The sequence below is a fragment of the Aquarana catesbeiana genome, linkage group LG06, assembly GCF_042186555.1.
Source record: "Aquarana catesbeiana isolate 2022-GZ linkage group LG06, ASM4218655v1, whole genome shotgun sequence".
Taxonomy (NCBI): domain Eukaryota; kingdom Metazoa; phylum Chordata; class Amphibia; order Anura; family Ranidae; genus Aquarana; species Aquarana catesbeiana.
Window position 1 is genome coordinate 259,237,506 of NC_133329.1, and position 8,948 is coordinate 259,246,453.

At 43.8% G+C, this 8,948-nt stretch overlaps 1 pseudogene; it reads left to right on the plus strand.

Moving 5' to 3' along the window:
• The first annotated feature begins 3,092 nt into the window (after positions 1–3,092).
• LOC141147728 (olfactory receptor 2D3-like) lies at positions 3,093–4,009 on the plus strand (annotated as a pseudogene).
• The last annotated feature ends 4,939 nt before the right edge of the window (positions 4,010–8,948 follow it).

Below are 8,948 nucleotides of genomic sequence, written 5' to 3' on the forward strand. Positions count from 1 at the left end.
TTTTACCGCTTCCTCAGGAGAGCAATATCTGTGGTGCAACATACAATAATTATAGTGAGTACAACACACAAAGGTTACATAATAACATTATCAATGCAGCAAACATTTAAACAAAACATTGCACAATTATATACAATTTGGGTAGGAGAAGGATGAGCTCACCCGTTCTATAGTTCCCTGTGGGTGTACACGGCCCCAAGCGATTCCCCCTGTGGCGAACACAGGGGATAACTAAACAGCCTCTGAATAAATAAATTTAAGATGATAAAGTAAGATAGGTCAATGGACTGGGGAATCAATCAAAAAGAGGGTTGGGTGGGGGGGTGCCATTAGTGTGCCTCTAAAATTAGAACAGTGTGCAAGAAAAAAGAGAACCAAGAGGGGTGTAAGAATGGAGATAGAAAGGCAATGAGGAAGGGGAAGAAGGGGGGGGGGGGGAGGGAAGGAAAGGAAAGGGAAGGGGAGGGGAGGGGGGGAAAAGGGGGGGAGAGAGAGGGGAGGGGGGGGGAAGGGGGGAGAGAGAGGGGAGGGGGGGGGAAGGAAGGGGGGGGGGAGGGGGGGAGAGGGATGGAAAGGAGGGGAGGGAAAAAGGGGGGGGAAAAGGGAGGGGAGGGAACGGAAAAGAGAAGGAACAGTGAGATCAGTGAAGGGAAGATCCCTGCAAATTAGTGTGCAGGAAAGAAACAGATTGAAAGAGATTGCACACAAAAATATGAAACTGGCACTCACCCCTAGAGTACTGATATAATACAAACGCATAGGCTGGAATAAATGAGGACCAAGTACAAAAAATCGTGTGGTAAATGGATTGAGGCCGCCAGCTGCTGTTAGGTTGGTAATAAAAGTCCCCCCGGATCGGCTGGAGATATTGATATGTACTGGGAGAGGTTACAATGACAGCTGTAACAAGCATGATAATAAGGTTACAAACGGGATATACAGGGATATAAGGTTCAGCAAAGAGTGCCAACAGGAAGGGAAATCTGCCTGAGAGCAAGGGAGATGGGGGGCGGCAGCACTTACCCACAACAGTGGTCCTCAATAAGCCAGCGTCCAGGGGCTGTAGGCTCAAATAGCGGCCATGAATGGCCGCTATAAGAACACCCCAACCCGGAAGTCAGGGACGGCACGAGAGGCGGTCCCTGACGTCACCGGGTCTGCTCGCCCGCACTGCGCAGGTGCAGTATACCATGCTACTGCGCAAGCGCGCGCTCCAGTCAAAGGGAATCAAGTTCCCGGACATGGAGACGCAAGCAGCTCTAGGGCTGCCAGGGCGAGCATGTGTCCGCCACAAAGAGAGAACTCGAGGCGGAGCAAAGCCACAGGAACCTGACGGGGAAGGTCATCCTTGTACAGCAAATAACATAATAGAGCATAATAAAAATAAATATAAGCATGACAAACAATCTATAATATTGTATCTGAGTAACAAGCAGTCAGTAGCAACAGCCTAAAGGAAATCGCCTAAAGTGGAAAGGTATCATGGAACGAGTTAAGACCCAGTAGTGCGGGGGGGGGGAAGGGAGGGGGAAAGGGGGGGGGGGAAAGGGGGAAAAAAAGGGGGAAGGGAAAGGGAAGGAAGAGGGGGGGAAAGGAAGAAGGATGAGGGGGGGGGGAAGAGGAAAAAAAAGGGGGGGGGGGAAGAGGGAGAGGAAAAAAAAAAAAAAAAAAAAAAAAAGGGGGGGTTTTATTTGGGGGGAGGGGGAGGGGGGAAGGGAAGGGGAAAAGGGGGGGGGGTTGGGGGGGAGGGGAGGGGAAAAGGGGAGGAGGAAGGAAAGGGGGGGGGAAATTCTTACACCCCTCTTGGTTCTCTTTTTTCTTGCACACTGTTTTAATTTTAGAGGCACACTAATGGCACCCCCCCACCCAACCCTCTTTTTGATTGATTCCCCAGTCCATTGACCTATCTTACTTTATCATCTTAAATTTATTTATTCAGAGGCTGTTTAGTTATCCCCTGTGTTCGCCACAGGGGGAATCGCTTGGGGCCGTGTACACCCACAGGGAACTATAGAACGGGTGAGCTCATCCTTCTCCTACCCAAATTGTATATAATTGTGCAATGTTTTGTTTAAATGTTTGCTGCATTGATAATGTTATTATGTAACCTTTGTGTGTTGTACTCACTATAATTATTGTATGTTGCACCACAGATATTGCTCTCCTGAGGAAGCGGTAAAACCGTGAAACCGGTCGAGAATTCAAGCTCTATTTGTGTCTACTATCACTATGGGTTGTAATCCAATTGGTTGTATTGACTGCTTCCGTTTTTAAATTACAACTGTATATGACACTGTTACAATCTTTTAATTATGTTTTCTATTAAAATGGAATTTTTATATTATATCATTGCCTTTTTTCTCTATCCCTTTTCATTGTACTTTTGATTACACCTAGTACCGCAATAGTCCCCCCTCCCCCCCTCTTTAGGGGTTGTTACTCCCCCGCATGGGGTATTGAGATACTGGCCGACAGAGGCAGCTAACTGCGACCGCTCTTTACCTCATCCTCCCTGCTTTGGTACTCCCTTGTAATAGAAAAAAACATGACAGGACCTCTTAAATATGAGATCTGGTGTCAAAAAGACCTCAGATCTCATATTTATACTAAAATGCAATAAAAATAAAATAAAAAATGTTGTAATTTGAAAAAATAAATGGCCCTTTAAGAGCTATGGGTGGAAGTGATGTTTTGACGTCGCTTCTGCCCTGCCATGGTATGGAGACGGGTGGGGGCCATCTTCCCCTCACTTGTCTCCATACCACACACAGAAGAGGATCCGATCGCCTCCGCCGCTGCTGACGGCTCCGGTAAGCGCACTAAAGCGCGAATCTACCGCAGAGACCACTATTAACAGAAACCGAATCTCCGGCTGAAGAAGAGCTTACCAGGGTTATGGCAGCTAGCTGCTGCCATAACAAAGATATCCCTCTTCAAAGTTAGGATGTAACCATGCGGCGGTCCGGCATTGGTAAGGAGAATCTCAAAATTGAATCAATTTATTCACAGCCATTGTGAATGTATTTCAACATACTATAATGCATTTTATAAGAACATAATTAAAAAACCATGTTTCTCTTGTATTTTGAAGAATGACTTTTAGAAATGACACAGAGGTTTTGGAATTTGTTCTTCTTGGCCTTTCCAGTAACCCAAAAACTCAAGTTATTCTTTTTCTTATCTTTATGGTTGGTTATATGGTCATTTTGATTGGAAACATTATCTTCATTATTCTAATTGTAACAGATGCCAATCTTCATACACCTATGTATTTCTTTCTTTTAAACCTCTTTTTTTTGGATATCTGTTATTCAACTTCAACTGTACCAAGGATACTAAGAGATTTAGTTTCAGTAAGGAATGTGCAGGACAGATGTACATTTCCCTTTCCTTGGGAGAAACCGAGTGTATTCTGCTAGCCATAATGGCATATAATCGTTTCATAGCTATATGTTATCCATTACACTACACTACTATTATAAGTTATATGGTCTGCATCAGAATAGCTGTTGGTACATGGTTATGTGGATTCATTCTTTCTATTTCCCATGTGACTCTTACACTCAATGTTAATCTTTGTGGAAACAATGAAATAAATCATTTTCTGTGTGAAGTACCCGAAATCCTATCTCTGTCATGTGAAAATATTATCTTAGTTGAATTCATTATCTTTATGGTTGGTGTGATTATTCTTATGACCCCTGTCACATTTATTGTAGGCACATATATTAAAATAATCTTGAGTATCCTTAAAATTGCATCATCAGCTGGACGGAGAAAAGCCTTTTCCACATGTGGATCTCATATGATAGTTGTGATAATATGTTATGGCTCAGCTATGGCTGCCTACATGAAACCTAGGTCAAGCTCAATACCAGGAACTGACAAAGTGATTGCAATTTTTTATGTAATTGTAACTCCAATGTTAAACCCTATTATTTATACTCTTAGAAATAATGATGTTAAGGTAGCACTTCTGAGATTTAGAAATAGATATTCTTTCTGTTAATAAGAAAGAAAAGGTATCCTCAGACTTTAAATCAATGTTGCCATCACACTATGATCACTGTGGCTATGGATACCTTAGACTTTTATCAAATACTCATGGCTAATAGTTCCTTGGAGGAGGGTGTTTTAAACAATTCTCTCCAGAAAATGATTCCATTTTGGAAAATAATTTTGGCTAATACTTCCAATTTGTCACCAGCAACCAAAATTTCTGTTGCTCAGTTTACTGAAATGTTATGGATTCTTTGCCAAATTCTCATTAAAAAAGGCCATGTATAACCAGAGTGTGGCTATTTTTTTAGTAGCCTTACTTTTTTTTTTATTGTCTTTCAACTTATGTTCAATACTTGTAAACCTTGCTATAATAATTAAAGAATTGTTCCTGTAATGTGTCAGCAATGTAATATTGAAAGTCACCAGCAAAGACCTCCAATCAATCAGTCTCAGAAAACAATATTGTTGTATTAGAAAACCTTGACTGATTTTTGTTTTTTCTGAACAAAGCGCAAACATTTAATATATTGTATTTATATTGTAGTTCACCAGACTTTAGATTAGGTGGCTACAATTATTGTCATGTTTTATTTTTACCAGGTGATCTTGCCAGTAACACACCTCCTGTACTAGGGTGACAATCTATACACCTTACAATGTCTATTGAGCAGCAGCGTTGTAATCATACAACAGAATTACAGAGCACCTCCTCCTCTACTCTTCTTCATAACATAGGAGGAGGTGTTTTTTAGTCTACTGAGATAGCTAAGAACATTGTAACTGATAAGAGTGCAGCACAGGCCGAGAGCACATGAAGTTACCAGCTCACAGGATTTCTGGCAACAGACATTTCCTCCAGCATCAGTGCAAACCAAACAAGAGGACCATAAAATCAGAAAGGAAGCACCCCTATGGTTCTCTTGGGGTGACTTGTGGAGTGCTGGTGAGATTGCTCTGAAGTAAGCACCCTGAGGATTTTTTAGACCTTTGGTGTGGGTTGGAAGCAAGCTCTTTGAGGGTCCTAGGAGTCATCTGTGTGGTCTCAAGCGAATTTGACCTGCATTGAGGGGTCAAACCACATGGTAAAGAGTTTGGCTATTTTTGGTGGTGGTGGAAGATCTACCCCACTGGTGTGCTAGCACAAAAGGAGGATTAACCCTGCAGGAACTGACACAAATTGCACATGTGTTGAGACTTGGTTTTATGAGTGTTTAATACAATTCTTTATGAAGCACTGTATGGAAGACACCTTGAAGATCTTTGTTTATTAACATGAACAATTTGAAGTTGTTAGGTGATTGTGTCTCTAAGCACTGGGGATATAGTATATACATTTGGGGACCCATTTGTGGTAATAGGGTCTTTCTAGCTGCTGTAGTGCTTGATTTATTGGGGAGTTTTTATATGTGCTGAATTTTAAATCATTAAGACTTGGGAAACTTGCACGGCACTGTGGGAGGGGAGCTGTGTCAGGCTGTGATGCTAGAGCCAACACAGAAGCTATGGGAAGTGTTGGCAAAAGAGTTTTTGGATAAGATGCCGTTTTCTAACTGTTCTGGAACCCTTTATGGCAAGCATGTGAGGGTGACCACCAAATTCAGAGTCAAAGCATTTTTTATTGTCCTCCTGGGTTTGGTGGATCCCCACCTCCATTTTGTTGCAATTTATTTAGAGCATTTCCAGGGAGCTCACAGTAGAACTAACACTGTATAAGGGAGCGCAGCAGCCTGGGAGAGAGCAGGTTGTGTCTGTTAGAGCTAAATGGAGGTGGGGGTGTTGGGTCTCACCGAAGAAATGCACAATGACATTCTTCTTTACTCAGGAGGGGGTACAATACAATCGATCATCAGGAACGTGTCAGTGGCCCTACAAATTTTTTTAGATCCTGGAGGAATACATAAATCATAAACATCCTTTAAAATAGGGAGAGCAATCTAAGCTGGAGCAGTGAGGAAGCTGGCTGTCAATGGAAGGATCACTATTTAAAGTGTTACGAAACCCACAAAAGTAAAATCAGTCTGTATATGCAGAATAGCATTCTTGTTACACTCACTGTGGAACTTAAGGGGTTAATCCTCTGCATTGTATAAAAAGGCTCTTTGATCCTGTATGCATAGATCCTTCCCTCCTGCACTGTCTATCTGGGGAAGGCCAGCTGACACACAGGCAATAGCCAGCCTGCATATGCTCAGTTGTGTCTTTTATGCTGGAGAGAACATTTCCTTGTTCTCAGGGCTAGCCAGGTCACATGATATTGGTATCACACATGTAGGCGTGTATACAGGCTATAGTGTAAATCTCCTCCTACCTGAACACACATGTAGCCAGGGTTGGCTATTATGCCTAAAATCCTGAGGTTTAGGTGTGTGTCTATGGGGATGTTTGACCATTCTTCCAGAAGCGAATGTAGCGGGTGTCTCACTCTATAACCCGCAACCCCGCCAAGAAAGCCACCGCAATGTACACAGGCTTTCCAGCCTGAAAGAGGGACAGAGCTGCCTGTCATGTCTGCATGGGCTTTTTTTACCCCTCTCCTCCCTGTTTCACTGACTCACTGAGTTTAATGTAATGTGATCTGACTCACACAGGCTATTCTGTTGCTCCTTGTGTTCCTATTGGCAGGAGGAAGATAGCCAACTAAAGGAGGAGTTACAGGAACCAATCAATGGGGTTTTAACAAGCAGCAATTGCAAAGGATTCTGGAATGTGTAGTCCCTATCTAAAACAGCTTTCTATGGGGACAGAAATACAAGAGCCAGCATGCTCTAGGAGGCAGGAAACAAAAGACTCCATCTTGCTTATCTGAGGAGATTTCAGTCAGTGACCATGAGGCAGTGAAAGCGATCAGACTTGAGGGAGAGATGCTGTCTCTCAGATGATCTCCCTGCATGATTCAGGCCTCCACCGCCAGTGAGGACGTCCATCCTGAGAGAGGGGATCCCAGGTGCATAATCCAGGTGCACTTGCACCGATGGTGAAGCGTTCCAGTGTGAGGTGACCAGTCGGGTTGCCAAGAGAGCCTGCTGTTCCCTCGACGTTCGCTTGGGCCTTGACCCCAGGATTTGGTGAGAGGGCATTTTGCCCATCTGCAGGGAACAGAGACACTGCACCATAGAAGGAGTATGAACACTGTATACAGACATCGTTGCAGGCTCTTGCTGACACTTGTAGTGCCACAGGGATAAGGGATAAGGCTATCCATTTCTGGGACACTGCATACAGACATGATTGTCCTTTCACCTTGCTGAGGAAGATCCTGCCTGTTTCACTTGATAAGGTGGACCAGTTGTGTTGTTTTGGGCCTGCTATACAGGAGATTAAGTGCACCAACAAAAGTGGCTAGCTGAAGACACCAAATATTATCTTTTCTTCAAAAGGACTGAAGCTACTAGTGCCATACGGATCCGCACACACATATTCAGGGCTCTGTATACGCTTTGGGTGTGTGGGACAGTTTATCTAGAAAGTTAAGCCATTAACTTTTGACTTGAATAGAGTGTTTAAAGTTGGGCCTGTGGTGTCAGGTGACAGAAGAGAGAGGCCTCACACAAAGAGAGTCATTGCTCTGCTCTCCTCCTGCCTGGGCTCATAGAGCCAACCTGAGTGAGGTAACCAATCCAATTTAAAGTGTTATATTGTGTTTTTTTTCACCATTTAAGTGTGCCTTTGCTCTCAGAGACATTCTCAGGTTTGGAATCCCCTAAAAGCAACTTGAATATAGGATTGAGAGTTATATTGCTCTTAAATCTCAGTTATTGCTCTCTAGTTGATTACTTCAATATATACTGTTACTGTCTGTTATTCTTCCACAGAAATACTGCAGTAAAGACAATTTCTGTGTTTTATCATAACGTGTGTGTTTCTCATTGGTCATTGCACTTACACTATTGCCAGGTGTGCCAAAGGGGGCTAAGTTATTAAGGTTGAGAGGAGGAGTAACGGACTGAACAAACTTAAGCAGCTCCTTTGGGGGTATCGCTACATGTGGGGGCTCATCCGGGATTTGAACCCAGGACTTCTCGCAATCAACTCCTCAAGACAGCACCCCTAAATACATTGAGGTGGACCCCGCTGCTGTGACCCAGTGGTGTACAGAAGAAAATGGTCAAGTGGAGCTATGTGTGGCGATTGAAGTTCCTGGCGGTGACTGGACCAGAGGAACAGGGCTGCGAAGATCTTTGGATCTGGGCCAAAGAGTAAACATTCTGAATGTGAAGGCAGATTCTAGCTCTGATAGTACCTCTGGTTTGACAGAGTGAAATAAAGGAGTTCCTGACGTATTAAAGATGGTTATCCATCCATGATAAAATAATACTTATATTTTGAACTATTTTCTTGTTGACATACAGTATATGAACTTGGGCACTTCAGAGCCCTTGGAGCCAATGCATATGTTGGAGTCTGGCCTGGAGGTGGCCTGTATGGGTGTGGGCTGGGGTCACTATTTGATCCCCTGCTAGAGAAGCCTATGTGAGAGGAGATCTGATCTCTTAGCATCCTGTTGATTGTATTCCAAATTTTTCTCTGCTGCGTAGATATTTGCAATTCACCTAGGCTGTAATGAACTTGGGTACTTTTGTAGCATGGGCTCCCCCCTGACTCATTACCTTATAGTACATGTGTATTAACTGCTTGCCGACCAGCCACCACAGTTTTACTGCAGCAGAATGGCACGGCTGGGCGAAACAACGTTACCTTACGTCGCTTCGCCTTTTGGCCACTAGGGGCAAGCGTGTCACCGGAGGCGCGCGTGACCGAAGCCGATGCAAGTGCCCGGCAGACGTGATGACCCCTGGGCATCCGCCATTGCTCCTGACAGAGCGAGAACAGGGATCTGTGTACACACAAATCCCAGTTGTTTCAGGGGAGTAGACAGATCATGTGTTCATACTAAGTATGAACACCGATCTCTCTCTCCTCCGAGACAGTTCCATCTCCCTACCGTT